Here is a 21103-nt window from a genome sequence, read left to right as displayed (position 1 = left end):
AAAGGTGGCAGCTAGTAATATGCATTACCCTCTTAGTTTATGCAATTGGTGTGTTTTCATAATTCCTAGTTAATCAAAGTCTAAAAACCTAAAGTGCTTATTTCTACCGAGTACTTTTACGGTCAGATTCAGTTAGTATCCCATCCTCACAAGGAGGTATACGTTATTTATTTTTTTGCCTGAAGTCTAAAGGCAATTTCGTATTTTCCATTATAGGTATAACATATTTCATTAAAAGGTAGCATTTGGTGCTAGGGGTTGGGATCGCGGTCCTTACGGTTGGAGGATCGAGTAGAGTTATCTTTCCTTTTTATGCTTGTCGTCTGACAAGCCGTGTTTCTAGCTAGATATATTTGAGAGATAGAATCATTTGCAAAGGTGCCGAAGCCTTTTGAAGGAAACAGCTACCGTTGCGTTTGTATCTCCTCAACAGCATGTATGTATGTCTGAAAAACACGAATAATAGTACAGATTTACTTCAATTCTTGTCTAGGTAAGCTAGGGATCTTAAGCTAGGGATTGCGATCGCGGTCCTTACGGTTGGGGGATCGAGTAGCGTTGTCTTCCCTTTTTATGCTTGTCGTTTGACAAGCTCTGTTGTTTGCTAGATATATTTGAGAGATAGAATCGTTTCTAAAGATGCCGAAGTCTTTTGAAGAAAACAGCTACCGTTGCGTTTGTATCTGCTCAACAGGATGTATGTATGTCTGAAAAACACGAATAATAGTACAGATTTATTTCAATTCTTATCAGTGATAGTCGTTTACATGCCAATACAGTAGGAGGGGATGGGAGGCGAGTACAGCTACTTAAGAGGAGCCCAAAGACACCCCTCTCTGGGAAGAATATAAAAATCATGGACCCTAGGTGCACATATTTCTGATTTTGACTCACGCCTCCCTACCTACACAGAAACAATGGTCGTATTCTAGGCTTCTGTTTACTTCCAAAATTATTAGTTTAGATGTGGAAATATAAAATATGTATTCTCAGTCACTGTTTATCTCAGCCACCCATGGTTGGTTGGTCTTTATGAATTTCATTAAACGAAAAACCTTTCCCAATTGTGTAAATAAGTTGGTGGTACGTACTGTTTCCTGAAAAAGCTTCTCAATCAAAGAAAATCTGAATTTAGTAAAAAATCGAGGATTTTCTACTTTATAATGCAGACTATTTATTTATATTTCCTTTGTGTCAGTTTTCAATTTCTCCTCTCGTTTTGTTCCATGAGATAAACCAAAAGAGATATTGGTCTTTGTGAACTCATTAAACCTCATTATTTTTTATTATTGTTAACAAATGGGTCGCGAAAAACACAACAGTTAAATCTCTCTATAATACTAGCAAAATAAAAACAAAAATTACCACATGACATCCATAATAAGCCTCGATGCAAATTAGCGTGTTCGCGACAATCCAAAAAACAAAATAACTAATATTAAACTTCTTCGGGAAAAAAATATATTACTCGTCCACTTCCCCATCCTTACTAAGCAACTAATCAACAGATCTAAAATTGAAATGTCTGCATCTCACACTCATAATTTACATTTCCTCCCAATTCCTTATACATAGCGACACTGACCCAATCACAAAACGTAGGAAACAAAATCTCTTAACAACCCACAAGCATAAACTCACTCCAAAATCAATCAACCAATTTGTCTCTAGAATATTGGTTAAAGGAAATGCATGGCAAAGAAGCATGGAATTCCTCAAGGGTCTTATTACTTTTTACTTCTTCTGAAAGTATATTCCAGACTTCAATGCCTATATACCTAATGGGAAACGTAGATCCGATAGTAGTAGTAACAGGTGTACCAACTAATTATTTTAAAAGTCCGGAAAACATACAGATAACAAATTAGAAAAGAATTTATACATAAATTAATTTACATAAAATTTAACCGTACCAATGAACGGTAGAATTTTAATTGGATATTCAAAGATCTTACCGAACTCAAGGTTGTGAAAAGATCTGTTACACAGCTGGCCGTTCCTGATCAGGTTTCAGTTTCTCTCTTTATTTGCAACATTTTCATGGTTGCAAAGGTTGTGAAAAGATCTGTTACACAGCTGGCCGTTCCTAATCAGGTATCAGTTTCGCTCTTTATTTGCAACAGTTTCATGGTTGCAAAGGTTGTGAAAAGATCTGTTAAACAGCTGGCTGTTTCTAATCAGGTTTCAGTTTCGCTCTTTATTTGCAACAGTTTCATGGTTGCAAAGGCTGTGAAAAGATCTGTTACACAGCTGGCCGTTCCTAATCAGGTATCAGTTTCGCTCTTTATTTGCAACAGTTTCATGGTTGCAAAGGCTGTGAAAAGATCTGTTAAACAGCTGGCCCTTCCTAATCAGGTTTCAGTTTCGCTCTTTATTTGCAACAGTTTCATGGTTGCAAAGGTTGTGAAAAGATCTGTTACACAGCTGGCCGTTCCTAATCAGGTTTCAGTTTCGCTCTTTATTTGCAACATTTTCATGGTTGCAAAGGTTGTGAAAAGATTTGTTACACAGCTGGCCGTTCCTAATCAGGTTTCAGTTTCGCTCTTTATTTGCAACATTTTCATGGTTGGAAAGGCTGTGAAAAGATCTATTAAACAGCTGGCTGTTTCTAATCAGGTGTTAGTTTCGCTCTTTATTTGCAACAGTTTCATGGTTGCAAAGGCTGTGAAAAGATCTGTTAAACAGCTGGTCGTTCCTAATCAGGTTTCAGTTTCGCTCTTTATTTGCAACATTCTCATGGTTGGAAAGGTTGTGAAAAGATCTGTTAAACAGCTGGCTGTTTTCTAATCAGGTTTCAGTTTCGCTATTTATTTACAATAGTTTCATGGTTGCAAAGGCTGTGAAAAGATCTGTTAAACAGCTGGCCGTTCCTAATCAGGTTTCAGTTTCGCTCTTTATTTGCAACATTTTCATGGTTGGAAAGGTTGTGAAAAGATCTGTTAAACAGCTGGCTGTTTCTAATCAGGTTTCAGTTTCGCTCTTTATTTGCAACAGTTTCATGGTTGCAAAGGCTGTGAAAAGATCTGTTAAACAGCTGGCCGTTCCTAATCAGGTTTCAGTTTCGCTCTTTATTTGCAACATTTTCATGGTTGGAAAGGCTGTGAAAAGATCTATTAAACAGCTGGCTGTTTCTAATCAGGTTTCAGTTTCGCTCTTTATTTGCAACATTTTCATAGTTGCAAAGGTTGTGAAAAGATCTGTTACACAGCTGGCCGTTCCTAATCAGGTTTCAGTTTCGCTCTTTATTTGCAACATTTTCATGGTTGGAAAGGTAGTGAAAAGATCTGTTAAACAGCTGGCTGTTTCTAATCAGGCTTCAGTTTCGCTCTTTATTTGCAACAGTTTCATGGTTGCAAAGGCTGTGAAAAGATCTGTTAAACAGCTGGTCGTTCCTAATCAGGTTTCAGTTTCGCTCTTTATTTGCAACATTTTCATGGTTGGAAAGGTTGTGAAAAGATCTGTTAAACAGCTGGCTGTTTCTAATCAGGTTTCAGTTTCGCTCTTAATTTGCAACAGTTTCGTGGTTGCAAAGGTTGTGAAAAGATCTGTTAAACAGCTGGCTGTTTCTATTCAGGTTTCAGTTCGCTCTTTATTTGCAACAGTTTCATGGTTGCAAAGACTGTGAACAGATCTGTTAAACAGCTGGCTGTTTCTAATCAGGTTTCAGTTTCACTCTTTATTTTCACCAGAGACACTGTTTTTTAATTGTGTTTTAAAGCTCGTGTAGCATGAGGGCTACTTAAATTTATTTATCTATAGGCAGAATGTAAATTCTTTAGAAAAGTTTCTAAAATAAAGAAATTTTCACTGGTGTAAACAAGTTGAGGACTTTCTATTTTATAATATACGCTTTTTGGTTAATTTATGTGCATTTCCTTCGTGCCAGTTTTCAACTTGTCCTCTTTTTCATTTTGTTTTATGAGACTAACCAAATGAGATATTGGCCCTTATGAAAGTCTTTTAGCTAAGACAGATAAATTACAAAGCAAACTTGGTCATGCAATATGACATTACGGGCAACAAGATAGAAATGTTGCAGAAAATTGTCAACTAAGGGGATAGAATTTATTGACTTTCCGTGTCAGTGAAACTTAAGCTCTTGGTAAAGAAATACTATTAATTAAAGTTTTGTACTTTCTAACTCGGGCATGTGTAGATTAAAAAGAGAAAGCGTTATATAAATCCATTAGCGACAATCTTAAAATTTAAATCCTTAAAATTCATTTTTAATTTTTTATATGGATTGCAATATATATATATATATATATATATATATATATATATATATATATATATATATATATATATATATATATATATATATATATATATATATTTATTTATTTATATATTTATATATATATATATATATATATATATATATATATATATATATATAATATATATATATATATATATATATATATATATATATATATTGCAATCCATATAAAATATATATATATATATATATATATATATATATATAGTCCTTAAAATTTAAATCCTTAAATATATTCTTCATTTTTTATATGGATTGCAATATATATATATATATATATATATATATATATATATATATATATATATATATATATATATATAAATATATATTAGGGTGGAGCTTATTTTAAAAATTTTGGAAATATTATTTTCTTACCCCCCTAAGTTGTTCCATATCACATGAAAACATTGTAGAAAAAGTTTGAGCCATTTATAATAATGTTTAGGGGTAGCTCAAGTACCTCAAAGATTAAGAAAAAAGAAAAAAAAGAAGGATTTCGATTAAAAATTTTAAAAATTAAAAATTTTGGAAATATTATTTTCTTACCCCCCCTAAGTTGTTCCATATCACATGAAAACATTGTAGAAAAAGTTTGAGCCATTTATAATAATGTTTAGGGGTAGCTCAAGTACCTCAAAGATTAAGAAAAAAGAAAAAAAAGAAGGATTTCGATCAACTTGTATTTTGCTTTAAAAAAATATAAACAAAATTGTTTAGTTCCTATTTATGGTTGACCTGACAGAGTCTGCTTCCTGCTGTCGGGATAAACTCTGCGGTGTTCATTGACAACTTGCAGCAGAAATTGCAGCTGCGACTCATCTTGGGTTATAAAACCGCTGTACTCTTGAATGAGTGCCACTCCTCGCTCAGCGTGGTCATTGACGACTTTGAGTGACCTCACAGTTTCTGACGCTAGCTTGTAGTCGTGTCTATCTTCCCACAAGTCTGGATCAACTGTGAGAAGTCCATCCGGAAGATCCATCATTTGAAAAAGTTTTGCTGACTTTGCTGTAACAAAATGTTCCAGGTTTTTATTCTTGGCTGAATCAAGATCAATGGTGATACGCTTGGTATATTCCTGTTCCTGGTCGTCTTCACTCTGCATGGCACTCACCATCAGTCTCTTCGTCGACGAACTGACGCGACTGTCGAAGAAAGCCAAGCCAACGAGTTCGGGTGACAAATACCACAAGTTACCGGAAAACTTGTTTGATGTGGCCTTTGAGATTGCCAAATGGATGGACGAGTACTCGAGCAGCGACTTCAGCAGTAGTAGGTCACTGTACGGAGCACCTGAGGCTAAAGGTGCAGAGATCCAGGCTTTCAGGTACACACGTACTGCAAACACACACACGTCATGCTTTCTTCTGTGAGAGTCAGTCTAAACTGAGCCTTGAACATCCAGATCTTTAAACTGTATATCACTTTGCTCATCCATCTGGCATGGTGCATCGCTCCGGGTGACATGACTCGTACTCCTCTCGCAGGAGTAGCACCAAGAAAGATGAGCACAAGTTCCAGGAATTCCTTGTAATCATCCCTCGGCTGGCTCTGTTCAAGGTGCTTGTTAGCAAAATCGATGGTACTTTGTTTGATGTCATCCACTAGACGCGCCACATCATCAGCTGCAATTCCTGTTTCATATTTATCTGTATCTATGAATCTCCAATAGTCCTGGAAGCGTTTGAAGAGTGGAACCTCAGGAGAAGATGTCGATCCCATGCACACTCGAAACGCAGCACCAATGACGAGCTCCATAATATGATGTCTACAAGCCAGTGACAAGAGTTCCTTACCTAGCTTCTGCTCCAACAGAACACAAGCACCAGAGATCCTGCCAGTGTTTGAGCTTGTAGTATCGAAACACATGGCTCGGATGTTGCCGGGTATGCCCAAGTCTTCAATAGCTCCGAAGACAGCAGAAGCCTGAGCCTCGCCTGTTCCGGATGGAAGCTTGGCTACTGTGAGTAGCTGTAAAACTTCTTTTCCGGAAACCAAAACAGGCAGACGATCAACCTTCTCTTTTCCAATGAGGTCGGGGATCAGTTTGCCGTCCCAGTGGACAACGAGGGGAACATCACTCTGAAACTTGGCTCTGATGCTTGCAGAACTGTGAATTCGATGTTTTGCTCTGAGTCGGCGAACTGAATCTCTATTTAGAGCTAGTTGGTCAATAGTCATTCCTAAGCTTTTGGCAGTTTCTGCTATGACAAAAACAGCCTTGCGGTCTGATACTTTAGTACGATCAAGAGCTGCTGCTAGTTCAGGTGTAACTACAGCTTTTCGGCCCCTCTTTCTTTTTTGAGTTCTGCTTCCTCCAACAGCCCCCTCACTGTCAACGTCTTCTGCTGCGCTGATCTCTGAACCAGATGTGGTAAGTTCGGCTGTGGAAGCCTCTATCTGTTGTATGTTCTCTGTTTGCTGTCGTCTTTTAAGTGTTTGCTGCTCTCTCTCAGACACCCTTTTCTCCTTGCAAGCTAGTGTTTCATCTACGCCAACCATTGACCCCCGTCTCCCTTTTTCTCGCTGGGCTAACAAGAAATCTTTGTCTTCTTGTATTGACATCGTGTTCAGGGCATCGGCGTGAGCGATGTCAAAAAGATCCTCGAGCCTAGATACGAAGGCCGCCTCTCTCGCCCTGTTGAGTTGATGACTTTCGTGCTTTGTTCTTCTTGAGAAGGACGCCATTCTTCAAATACCTGCTCAAGCTTGGTTTGACAGTTTTGATGATCTCTCATTGGAATTCGAGCTTTCCGCCAAAACTTTGCTAGTTCGGTTACAGCAGCAGCCGACGAGTGCCTAATGGTCTCATTCAGTTCAAGGTGGAGATGAAGGAAGAACCCAAGAGCCATTCGCAATGAAGGCAGCTTGCTACCTCTTAATTCAGACACAGAGCTACCAATGAGATATAACTCCGTTCGAGATCTAGTTGCATTTGCTAACATTTTCAGTCTCAATTGGGTCTTAAATAAAAAGAAAACAGAATTTATAATCATGAACTTAGGTAGGGTGAATTTTTTTTAGAAAAAAGAGCAAAAATTGTTCAACTCATTGCTTCTCCAACAAAAGAATAGGCTCAGTTACATTCAAATTCGTCAATCAACGCTCAGTAGTCATTAACGTTATAGAAATCTACTGTCTTGAGACAAGTTAATACACAATTAGCTTATTATTGTAAAAAAAACAACACTGATAACAAAACAGAACTGATACAATATCGCCTCGAGCAAAAAACTACACCAGACTGAGTCTTGGTGTCCGAGACTCTAGTAAGCGCAACCGGTCAAAAGCAAACAAGTCTGAACACGTTCATCTCTGAAGGATGGAAATTTTGCATTGCCGGCTAAATTATGTCTGGTTCTGCTGCAAGTTGTCAATGAACACCGCAGAGCTTATCCCGATAGCAGGAAACAGACTCTATGCGGTCAACCATAAATAGGAACTAAACAATTTTGTTTATGTGTTTTTAAGCAAAATACAAGTTGCTCGAAATCCTTCTTTTTTACTTTTTCCTTCTTTTTTACTTTTTTTCTTAATCTTTGAGGTACTTGAGCTACCCCTAAACATTATTATAAATGGCTCAAACTTTTTCTACAATGTCTTCAGGTGATATGGAACAACTTAGGGGGGTAAGAAAATAATATTTCCAAAATTTTTAAAATAAGCTCCACCCTAGTATATATATATATATATATATATATATATATATATATATATATATATATATTATATATATATATATATATATATATATATAAAATATATATATATAAAATATATATATATACATATATATATATATACGGATATTATTTTTAGGCTTTTTTAATTAACGCTTTAATAAATTCTATGAAACACAAATTGCAGTATGATAGTAACTTAGTTAGACTTAGATTTTCTTAGAATCATGAGGTATAGATCTGAATACGGATTGTTTTCACATGGACCATTATATGTTGCATGTTCAAGAGTCGGTAAACCTGACAATCTATTTATATGCACAGACAATGGGACAGCAAAGAATGTTGTATATTCGCAAGTTTTACGTAGTTAAAAACATATATATAATATATCTATCTATATTCACAGGTGGGACATAGGGACACAACTACAATGGCGCGTAACTAATATGGCGCGTAACGACTTACGCGCGCGGGGGGGCTTGGGGGGCGCGAAGCGCCCCCACCAACCAGGTATGACGACACTCAAAGAGAAAGCGACCGGGACAAAAGGAATGTTCGATTAGCAATCAACAAAGCACCGGGACACAGGGAGTATAAATGACGACCAGGACATAAGTAAAAAAAAAAACTAAAAAAACTAAAAAGAAGGTAAAAACTACAAAAAAACTAAAAAGAAAAAAAACTAAAAACTAATAAAACAAGAGCTAAGAGCTCATATGGCACTTGTGACGAGGTCGGAAGAGCCGAGAGCTCATATGGTACGAGGTCGGAAGAGCCAAGAGCTCATTTGGACGAGGTCGGAAGAGCCAAGAGCCAAGAGCTCATTTGGCACTTGTGAGAAGGTCAGAACCTAAAGTTAAACTTTATAGCACAAGATCCTTCTAAATATCAAATTTCATTAAGATCTGGTCACCCTTTCGTAAGTTACAAATACCTCAATTTTCAAAATTACCTCCCCCCTCCCAATTCCACCAAAGAGAGCAGATCCGGTCCAGTTATGTCAGTCACGTATCTTAGACAGGTTTCTATTCTTCCCATCCAGTTTCATCCTGATCTCACCGCTTTAAGTATTTTCTAAGATTTCCGGTCCCCCCAACTGCCCCCCCCCAATTACGTTTGATCCGGTTGAGATTTAAAATAAGATATCAGAGTTACGAGGTCCTTCTAAATATGAAGTTTCATGAAGATCCGATCACTCCTTCGTAAGTTAAAAATACGTTATTTTTCTTATTTTTCAGAATTACCCCCCCCCCCCCCCGCAATTGAGCGGATCCGTTCCAATTATGTAAATTACGTATGCAAGACTTTTGCTTATTTTTCCAACCAAGTTTCATCCCAATCCTTCCAATCTAAGGGTTTCCCATCATTTTAGGTCTCCCCACCCCAAACTTCCCCCAATGTCACCAGATCCGGTCAGGATTTAAAATAAGAGCTTTGAGCCACGATATCCTTCTAAAAATCAAATTTCATGGAGATCCAATCACCCATTCGTAAGTTAAAAATATCTCATTTTTTCTAATTTTTCAGAATTAACCCCCCCCCCCAACTACCCAAAAGAGAGCGGATCCGTTCCGTTTATGTCAATCATCTATCTAGGACTTGTGTTTGTTTTTCCCACCATGTTTCATCCCGATCCCTCCACTCTAAGTGTTTTCCAAGTTTTAGGTTTCCCCCTCCCAACTCCCCGCCCCCATCACCAGATCCGGTCGGGATTTAAAATAAGAGCTCTAAGACACGATATCCTTCTAAACATCAAATTTCATTGAGATCCGATCACCCGTTCGTAAGTTGAAAATACCTCATTTTTCTAATTTTTAAGACTTACTCCCCCCCTCCCAACTACCCCAAAGAGAGCAAATAAGTTCCGATTATGTCAATCATGTATCTGGGACTTGCGCTTATTTTTCCCATCAAGTTTCATCCCGATCCCTCTACTCTAAGTGTTTTCCAAGATTTTAGGTTTCCCCCTCCAACTCCCCCCAATGTCATCAGACCCAGTCGGGATTTAAAATAAGAGCTCTGAGACACAATATCATTCCAAACATCAAATTTCATTAAGATCCAATCACCCGCTCATAAGTTAAAAATACTTCATTTTTTCTATTTTTCCGAATTAACCGGCCCCTTCTCCCCCCCCCCCCCAGATGGTCAAATCGGGAAAACGACTATTTCTAATTTAATCTGGTCCGGTCCCTGATACGCTTGCCAAATTTCATCGTCCTAGCTTACCTGGAAGTGCCTAAAGTAGCAAAACCGGGACTTTAGGTTTTCCCCCTCCAACTCCCCCCAATGTCATCAGATCCGGTCGGGATTAAAAATAAGAGCTCTAAGACACAATATCATTCCAAACATCAAATTTCATTAAGATCCAAATACCCGCTGATAAGTTAAAAATACTTCATTTTTTCTATTTTTTGCGAATTAACCGGGCCCCCACTCCCCCCCAGATGGTCAAATCGGGAAAACGACTATTTCTAATTTAATCTGGTCCGGTCCCTGATACGCTTGCCAAATTTCATCGTCCTAGCTTACCTGGAAGTGCCTAAAGTAGCAAAACCGGGACCGACAGACCGACAGACCGACAGACAGACCGACAGAATTGGCGACTGCTATATGTCACTTGGTTAATACCAAGTGCCATAAAAACTAAAAAATCTAAAAATCTAAATAAACTAAAAAAGAAAAAAAATAAAAAAGGAAAAAAATAAAGGAGAAAAACAAAACTAAAAAACGAATGTATATACAGACCGGGACACCGGGATACAAATGACGACCGGGACACAGGGAATATAAATGACCATACATAAGCCATAATGACCAGGACATACGTAAAAAATATAAATGACGACCGGGACACAGGGACACAACTACAACGGGGACGCCGGGGGGCACAGGGGGATATAAATGACGACCGGGACACCGGGACAGGGAATGTTCGATTAGCAATCACCATCAACAAAGCTCAAGGGTAATCATTAGAATCATGAGGTATAGATCTGAATACGGATTGTTTTCCCATGGACCATTATATGTTGCATGTTCAAGAGTCGGTAAACCTGACAATCTATTTATATGCACAGACAATGGGCAGCAAAGAATGTTGTATATTCGCAAGTTTTACATAGTTAAAAACATATATATAATATATCTATCTATATTCACAGGTGGGACATAGGGACACAACTACAATGGCGCGTAACTAATATGGCGCGTAACGACTTACGCGCGCGGGGGGGCTTGGGGGGGGGGGGGCGCGAAGCGCCCCCACCAACTAGGTGTTGGGGTGGCGCGAAGCGCCACCCCAACAGCTAGTATATATATATATATATATATATATATATATATATATATATATATATATATATATATATATATATATATATATATATATATATATATATATATATATATATATATATATATATATATATAAAATATATATATATATATATATATATATATATATATATATATATATATATATATATATATATATATATATATAAAATATATATATATATATATATATATATATATATATATATATATATATATATATATATATATATATATATATATATATATATATATAAAATATATATATATACATATATATATATATACGGATATTATTTTTAGGCTTTTTTAATTAACGCTTTAATAAATTCTATGAAACACAAATTGCAGTATGATAGTAACTTAGTTAGACTTAGATTTTCTTACGTTTTCAGACACACAGAAACAACAGTTATTAACCCCGTCAATATTTACTGAAGTTTTGACCTAAAATCCCGGCCAGGATTGCCTTTTATTTTTAGTGACCTGCCAACGGCAATTCTGGGTCGTGGAGACCAGGGGGAGTAAAACAGTAGGAGGTGCCCTTTGTATGTCAGCTATTGTGTTTTAGCTGCAAGTATGATTTTTTGGATATATAGAGGGTTAAACAGAAATTTTACTAAGAAGTATGCAAAGATAGCGAAATAATACGTCTTTAACTTCAACTTTAGGTCCCCCGTTATTATATACTGAAGAGAGTTTGACAGTACCTGATTCACAAGATTCTTCAGCAGACCACAAGCCTTTGTGAATTTAATTAAGGATCTGATCGAGTATCCTTCATATGGGAGATAAGAGTTTATAAATACAATACTGCCGACACGCACAGCCAAAAAAAATTCGTCGGAGTAGAAGAAATGTAGTGTTATATTCATCAATCCGGCCTGAGGCCCACACTTTCCGTAAAAACCGCACAGGTTAGACCCTTACCAGTTTCCAGGAATAAGCCAAGATCGGCGGCGTAGGAAAAAAAAAACAACCGGGACAAAACCAAAGTGTTGCTCTCGCAACACAACTATGCAGTTCTTTACTCCCCATGCACATGAGCATAGTTTATCTGGAGTAATTTTTATTATATTTTTTGTTTGTTTTTTCCCTCTGCAGCTACCAAAAAGATCTTTCGCTTACCGCTGGTACGACTGGGATCCTGTCTAAAGAAAAAGTGGGCAAAATTAGTTGAAACATGCATTTCAACCCCGAAGCCGACCAAAGATTTGGTTTTATTCTGGACGCAATGATGCTGCTGGCCGCACAAGTGACCGATGATCGTTCTAACGTATATCGGAAAAACACATACATACAAGTTACCTGCATTTTAGTTGTTTCAGTTCACTTAAAAAGACAAAATTAATTCCCCTTCCTCCCGCTAATTTTCTAAAATAAGTCAAGAATTTTCTTCGCAAGTGAGGTTAACGGAGGCTGTAAAATTGTTTTTTTGTTGTTTTTTTTCGCTCATAGAATATCTGTTTTAAATCTCAATTCAACTTTTATCGCTTTATTCAAAACAACAATTTATTTATTCAATATTTAATTTTTATTCTTTATTCAATTTTTATTCTGACATTCTTTATTCAATATTCAATATAGTTACTCAATATAATTAATGAAATTTACTACGGTAGGAATAGGAAGACTAATTAAAGTTACAAACGGCGAAACCACTCAAATTACGTTCATGGTTGCCGTCCATCTCGCATGACAAAGGGATAGAAATATTGCAGAAAGTTGTCAAATAAGAAATGTTATTTATGACCGTTCGTGTCCATGAAACTAAGCTATGGTGAAAGTGACCCTATTAATTAAACTTCGTGACTTTCTATCCTGGAACATGTTTGAATTAAAATTAGGAAGTCATATGTGCTCTGAGTCATGGTCTTGTTTATCAGTCAAGTCTTTGAAACATTCTTGTAAAAATTGTGTTTATACAAATTTTATTTTGTAGTTGTTTGTTTTTTCTAGGATTTATATAAATATAAAGTGGGATTTGGCCAGAATTTCGAGTCAGAATTAGCCCATCAAACAGTTCGTTGTATCGAACTAAACATATATCAAGAAAATTTGATTTCATGTTGATTCTAAATACATAATATTTACTTGGTTTAATTACTCATCCAAATTAAGAGCCTTTGTTTTTCTCCCAGGGGTGATCGTGTAGAACAAAGGGTCATAGAATATCGGGAGAAGGATCAATCAATCGGAAATTATCCTATCGCACCGTCATAAAGTTCCGTTTTCTGCCATTTTTGGCACAAAACAGCAACTCTGACCCGAAGAAGGCTAAAATGCTATCAGGTGAAAGTTCTGTATATGAGGGAGCTGTCTTTCTCATCACCCTTCGATTCTTCACGGTAAACATTTATAGTGCTTTACTGAAAGCACTTACGAGGGCAACAGGTATAGTTAATAGGTAAATGTAAGCGTAATATTTACTGATTGCCTTTAAAACATTTGAACCAAGAGTTTAATGTTTAAAGCAAATATTTATCAATAGGCTTTTCCGTTCTAGTGCTTTCCCTCCCATTCCAAATGTCTTTGTGTTTGAGAATTTGTTATTAAAGCATTGGGGGCAAAAAGTCAAAGTTTAGTTTAAAAATCTGGGGACTGGGGAGGGGGAACCCCTCATCTGATGAATATATTTTGAAGTTTTAATTCTTGATGCCGATCTTGATTTTCATTTGAGAAAACTTTTTTATGTATAATTTCTCATTTATGGTGGCTCCAATTCCCAGATCTTACCAGAGATGGATTGACCCCTTAGACATGGATGTATATATAGTTTCGTCTTTTATTAAATGCCCATGAAATGCGGCATGACTTATTTTATCAATCATGAAGCTGTTTTGACTATCAGGGCGAAGCAATTTGACGATCAGGACGTGAAATATGGAGATAAAGATGCCCATCCCCTCCATGATAAACCACCGAATTTAAGCAAAAATAAAAATCACATAGAAAAATAAAATGTTAATGAGAAAAAATATTTGGTATTTATGTTATTTATTAATTATTGATAATAGCAAATTTAAATCGGGAGGAGAGGGCAAGTTCCTATTTCAGCTGATGGTCAACTCATCTTGCATGGATTCAACTTTTAAGAAAATGCTCTAATTTGATCATCATGTGCTCAAGAGCATATGTTTTTGCAAAATCTTGTGAATATGGGATGTAATATCTCGAAACTCAGACTATTTCCTTCCTTTCTGGCTAAACCACTGATTTTAAGCATAAATGTAAAATAAATTTAAGATAGAAGATAAAATATAACAGTTTATATTCATATATTTTAGAATAAAGAAAGCTCCTGAAAAAGGAGGGGGCAAGAATCGTCTCGTTATGAAAATTTTACGCGAAGTAAGAGATATGTGACAGTTCTGGTTATGGGATTTAACGTAATTATTTACTATACAATGTCATGTTTTGGTAATATATATGTTTGGTAATATATATTTGGTAATATATAAAGGAGTTATGAAAATTTTACGCGAAGTAAGAGATATGTGACAGTTCTGGTTATGGGATTTAACGTAATTATTTACTATACAATGTCATGTTTTGGTAATATATATGCATGCATATATACGCATATTTTATTAATCTTATTCTGCAGAAAATGTAATTCTACTGGAAATCATTATGGAAAATATTCATAGGAGTTAAAATAAATTGGAAATCCCTAAATCATGTAAAAATAAATAAAATAGCCAAGGCATATGGTGTTTTTCATATTTGAAAAAGGTTTAGAAGATTAGGAAGGTAATTCTGCGAACCAAGATTAGAATATTGGAAGCTACTGTAATGATAGTGGTCAAGTATGGTTCTGAAATGTGGACGCTTTGAAAGATGGAGGAGGATCTGTTATCATGGAGGAGGCATATGGTGTTTTTCATATTTGAAAAAGGTTTAGAAGATTAGGAAGGTAATTCTGCGAACCAAGATTAGAATATTGGAAGCTTCAGTAATGATAGTGGTCAAGTATGGTTCTGAAATGTGGACGCTATGAAAGATGGAGGAGGATCTGTTATCAAGGAGGAGGTATATGGTGTTTTTCATATTTGAAAAAGGTTTAGAAGATTAGGAAGGTAATTCTGCGAACCAAGATTGGAATATTGGAAGGTACAGTAATGATAGTGGTCAAGTATGGTTCTGAAATGTGGACGCTATGAAAGATGGAGGAGGATCTGTTATCAAGGAGGAGGTATATGGTGTTTTTCATATTTGCAAAAGGTTTAGAGGATTAGGAAGGTAATTCTGCGAACCAAGATTGGAATATTGGAAGGTACAGTAATGATAGTGATCAAGTATGGTTCTGAAATGTGGACGCTTTGTAAGATGGAGGAGGATCTGTTATATGCTTTCCATAGGAATTGTCTACGAATTGTTTTCGGTACCCGTTTGACTGATAGTATTTCAAACAGCAAGCTATAAGATATTTGGCTCTATCCTGCTTTCTATGGCTATAATGAGAAAAAGGTTGAGATGTCTAGGACACTGTTTACGGATGAAGGATAACAGATTGCCGAAAATTGTCCTTCTCGATCATCCATCTCGGTCCAAATGAAAAGCGGGTCGTTCCCGAATGGGATGGGAAAAGGTCGTAAGAAAGGATTCAAAGGAAATTGGGACTTCTTGGGAGGGTGTAAAGAAAAGGGCTTTGGATAGATTGGGATGAAGGAGGAGCGAGTGCAGGTCTGTTGGTCTCAGGTGGTTTGGCATTGCAGTGAGTTGTTAGTAGTAGTACGTAAAAATATGGGGAAATCAAAAATTGGTCATGTGCTTATTTTTCTGCCTTGGTTCATGGCTTTTAACTCAGAAACTTTGGGATTGAAAATAAACTTCATTGTAATCTGAATAATGTTTTGAAAGGATCATAAAAATTCAACTACCAAGATTTCATTTGCTTCGGCTGTGCATTTTGTAACAAAAAATATCACAAAATAGTACACAAACTATAATCAATTGTACAAAAGATCTATCTTGCATACTTTTCAAACAGTTCGTGGTAACGAACTGTAGTAAGGAGCGACCCGGCTCAATAGTAACCAAAACTCTAAAAAATTGAATTTTGATATCAATAGCTACATCAAAAGAATCAAATTTTAATGCTGATTTTAAATATATAAGTTTCATCAAGTTTAGTCTTACCCATCAAAAGTTACGAGCCTGAGAAAATTTGCCTTATTTAAGAAAATAGGGGGAAACACCCCCTAAATGTCGTAGAATCTTAAAGAAAATGACACCATCAGAAGAACCCTACTGTAGAAGTTTCAAGCTCCTATCTACAAAAATGTGGAATTTTGTATTTTTTGCCAGAAGACAAATCACGGGTGCGTGTTTATTTGTTTGTTTGTTTTCGTTTGTTTTTTCTTTTTCCCATGGGTCATCGTATCGACCAAGTGGCCCTAGAATGTCACAAGAGGGCTCATTCTAACGGAAATGCAAAGTTCTAGTGCCCTTTTTAAGTGACCAAAAAATTGGAGGGCATCTAGGCCCCCTCCCACGCTCATTTTTTCCCAAAGTCAACGGATCAAAATTTTGAGATAGCCATTTTGTTCCAGATAGTCAAAAACCATAATAACTATGTCTTTGGGGATGATTTAATCCCCCACAGTCCCTGGGGGAGGGGCTGCAAGTTACAAACTTTGACCAGTGTTTACATATAGTAATGGTTATTGGGAAGTGTACAGACGTTTTCACGGGGATTTTATTTTGTTTGGGGGTGGGGCTGAGGGGAGGGAGCTATGTTGGAGGATCTTTCCTTGGAGGAATCTGTCATGGGGGAAGAAAAATTCAATGAAAAGGGCGCAGGATTTTCTAGCATTACTATAAGAAAACAATGAAAAAAAAAAATGAAAACGTTTTTTCAAATGAAAGGAAGGAGTAGCATTGAAACTTAAAACGAACAGATTATTACGCATATGAGGGGTTCTAAAAATACTTTAGCATAAAGAGCGAGGTATTTAGGAGAAGATAAATACCTCGCTCTTTATGCTAAAGTATTTTTAGTAATTTCAACTATTTATTCTACGGCCTTTCTGATTCAGGGGTCATTCTTAAAGAATTGGGACAAAACTTACGATTTAGTGTAAAGAGCAAGGTATTAACGAGGGTACAAACCCCCTCGTATACATAATAAAAATATAAGATTATGAAAGTTTGTTACGTAAGTTAACTCTTAAGTTACGTATATTTTTTACTAATAAAAACGTTCGTTAAAAATTAAAAATTTCTAGTTGCCTTTTTTAAGTAACCGAAAACTTGGAGGGCAACTAGGCCTCCTTCTCCACCCCTTATTTCTCAAAATCGTCTGATCAAAACTAATAGAAAGCCATTTAGCCAAAAAAAAACATTAATATACAAATTTCATTTTAATAATTTATGTGCGGAAAGCCAAAACCAAACATGCATTAATTCAAAAACGTTCAGAAATTAAATAAAAAAAACTATTTTTTTTAGCTGAAAGTAAGGAGCGACATTAAAACTTAAAACGAACAGAAATTACTCTGTATATGAAATGGGTTGTTCCCTCCGCAATCCCTCGCTCTTTACGCTAAAGTTTGACTTTTCGCCATAATTCTACTTTTTAAAACAATTAAAAGCTTTAGCGTAAAGAGCGAGGGATTGCGGAGGGGACAACCCATTTCATATACGGAGTAATGTCTGTTCGTTTTAAGTTTTAATGTCGCTCCTTACTTTCAGCTAAAAAATTAGTTTTTTTTATTTAATCCTTTTCAAAATTGAATGGAATCAGCAATTGAATTGAATGGAATCAACATTAAACATACTGTTTGAATATGCTGACCGAGTAAGTCCTCTTTTTCGTACACGCGACTTAGAATAACAGTAGTTTTAAGTTATTGAACCTACACAGTGACTTGAACCTATGATGATTTTCATTAAAATGACACCTACGGGAAATTCGACATTACACAAGTCGCTGCCATGTTTATTGATCTTAGGCTCCACAAAACTTTTAATTTATGTTTGTCTCTTGTACCATAAAAAAAGTTGCTATAGCCTTGTATTATTATGCCTTTTTGGTTTTTCCTCATGGCCATAAGAATGAATCTTTACGTAAGCATAATTATTAGGAGATGATGCGGCGCCCGTCCAGAAAAACATATATAGGTTTTTTTTGAAATTTTTATTTTCATTGAAGAAACAAAAGGGTATATTGCAATATCTGGGTGTGGGATATTTTTTTCATTATTTTTAACAGAAATACCAAAAAAGGGTGTTTTTGAAAGTCCAAAACTATAAAAAAAAAGCTAGGCTTATCTAATCTTCCCCTTCTCCCTCCGATTGTTGCCTCTGGTAAAACACTTGGCTAGTCATCAATCGGGGAAAACAAGACGAATTTCCTTTGACTCGTTGTTGAGAGTTGGTCTTTCATCTTATTTGGCTGTCTATAGTCGGCAAAACTTTGGCAATATCAAATATCTCGTTCTGTGCCCATCGTTCAGCAACCTGGCCATGTAATATAATGTATTCAAATTGTTTCAATCCGTCCTCAGCATTAGCAAGTATCGCTTTCCCCCTAGAAACATGCATGATAAGACTTGGCCCTTGCATGTTCTGACCTGAGGCTAATAGCCAATGTACTGTCTTTCCTTGATAAATATCTTTCCTTGATACATTCAAGGAAACCTTACCTTTACTTTGCCGCAGGGAAATAAAATTCTGCAGGACATCATTCTGAAAAGCATAGACACGAGTTAACCATAAATTTAAAATGTGTAAAACGTTAAAAACAAAGAGCTGACATAAGTTGGTGGTGTTATGTAAATAATCATGCTTTTTTCCTAAACACCACTTAGAAGCTTATGACATTCCAACTCGAAAGTTTTCAAATTGGAAGCAAAATCGGTTGCGATCTAAATAACTTTTCAAGAGGATCGTATAAATTTTAATTGACGAGTAATGCCTGCTACTAAGATTTACACTACTTGGGCTTTGGAATGTCTCATAAAAGATGGTACTCAATCATTGAATAATTTATAAACAGTTATTGATAATATGCATTGAATTTTCAAAATTGAAGAAACCAGTAATTTAAGGATGTGCTATTTAAATCAACATTAAATACACTATTTAATGCTACTATTAACAAGTCACTGAAGCATCTAGCCGTATAACGCCAACACTGCTATGCACGCTTCTCCTTGATCCTAGTCTGTTAAAATCTTTGCTCTTTACCACTTCCGTGAAGGTTTTATTTCCTTTAAATACATTCTTGTGACCTTATCCCACCCCATTTGGGGACGACCTGCTTTCGGGTAGATTGCGAAAAAATACAATCTTAGGCAATGTGTCATCCTTCATTTGCAAAAACTTGTCCTTGCCATCTTAAACTTTCTTTACGTATATATACAGAAAGTGGATCGAACCACCTTTTTTTGTACAGCTAATTGTTGGATGTACGGTCAGTCAAACGAGTGCTTAAAGCTATACTTCGACCATTCTTCTGGAAAACATTTAACAGGCCTTCCGAGGTGCCCACATTTCTGACCCACACCTAACTACTGTCATTACCATGACTTCCAATATTCAAACCTTAGTTTGGGGGCTTATTTTTCTATTCTTCTTGACTTTTCAAGTAATAAGAAAAACTCTGCGTCTCGGCTGTTCTATTAATAATTTTTTTGTCTTCACCACATCCACCATATTTACTAACATCTAGATAAGTAAAGCTATCCAGTTGACCCATTTTCCCTCTACCTAGCATAATAACTTCACCCTCATTTATTCCTAGTCAAAGCAATCCGATCTTCTTAGCATTCAATTCTCAGACTCGTTTTTGTACGTGTTTTTGATACTCAAACCATTCGAACAGTCAAGTCTAGGAGACATGTATCATCTCATTTGATACCATGCTCTCCAATAATCTTTGTAGTGTTCCTTCGGAAAAAGTCCACCAAATAATCCATATAAATGGAGGACAAAACCTTGCTTAACTCGGGATTCCACACCGAATCAACTACTAACCTTGCAACCTGCGTAACAGCAGCAATGTTATTCTCGTATATATGACTAATCATTGAAATATAGTTATCTGGTATACCATTCAGAGATAGAACCTTCAATAAAGCTTTTTTCTACTGAATCGAATGCCTGTTCATATGTAAAACTGAGGATTAAAGGGTCTGATGATTCTGACAGTTGTCAGTTAATAGTCTAAGAGTGACAATTTGGTTGACGCATCTACTCCCGTTTCTAAAATTGCACTGGTCTTCTCTTTATCTACAGTACGTCCTAGTCCAATATGTATCATCATGTTTAATAATTTGCTTCCAATGAAAATCAAGCTAATACCTTTGTATGATGCTGATTAAATAGTTCTTTTTATAATGCTTGTTTTAGGACTGTTTCTCGGTTTCACGGCTTTGGCTTTTAAGTATGGTAAAAAAAACATAATATGAAAGAAAAACTGACGTGGTATGTAATTTGAAAATAGAAAAATACGAATTATCGAGGCTAAACTATATAAACGAGTTGCGGAATGATTTGAGATTTAATCTTATAATATAAGCTTTAAATAGCAACAAAGACCACACTGCCTTTCCATAACAACCAAACACAGCTTAGAAACAATTCTCGATTTCATGCAACTTTGGCAATTACTATGTTGGTAGACCTCATCAGAATCTAGGAAAACGGCTACACTAGCATAAAGAAGACATAGACAAAGTATTAATTTCTAATAGTTCTCATAACTCCTTTGATTCTGCTTTAGCTTCCGATATATTTATTAATCCCAGCCAAACAATACTTTTTGAAAAATCTTCTCTCATTAGTAATGATT

At 36.0% G+C, this 21103-nt stretch overlaps 1 protein-coding gene across 1 annotated transcript in view; it reads left to right on the top strand.

The window, feature by feature from the left end:
- The window catches only part of LOC136038061 (centrosomal protein of 97 kDa-like), a gene marked incomplete in the record, with an annotated part of 130706 nt that overhangs the window by 62090 nt on the left and 47513 nt on the right, over positions 1 to 21103 (top strand).

Source organism: Artemia franciscana, chromosome 2 (assembly GCF_032884065.1).
Source record: "Artemia franciscana chromosome 2, ASM3288406v1, whole genome shotgun sequence".
Taxonomy (NCBI): Eukaryota; Metazoa; Arthropoda; class Branchiopoda; order Anostraca; family Artemiidae; genus Artemia; species Artemia franciscana.
This window is presented reverse-complemented; position numbering and strand designations above follow the sequence as displayed.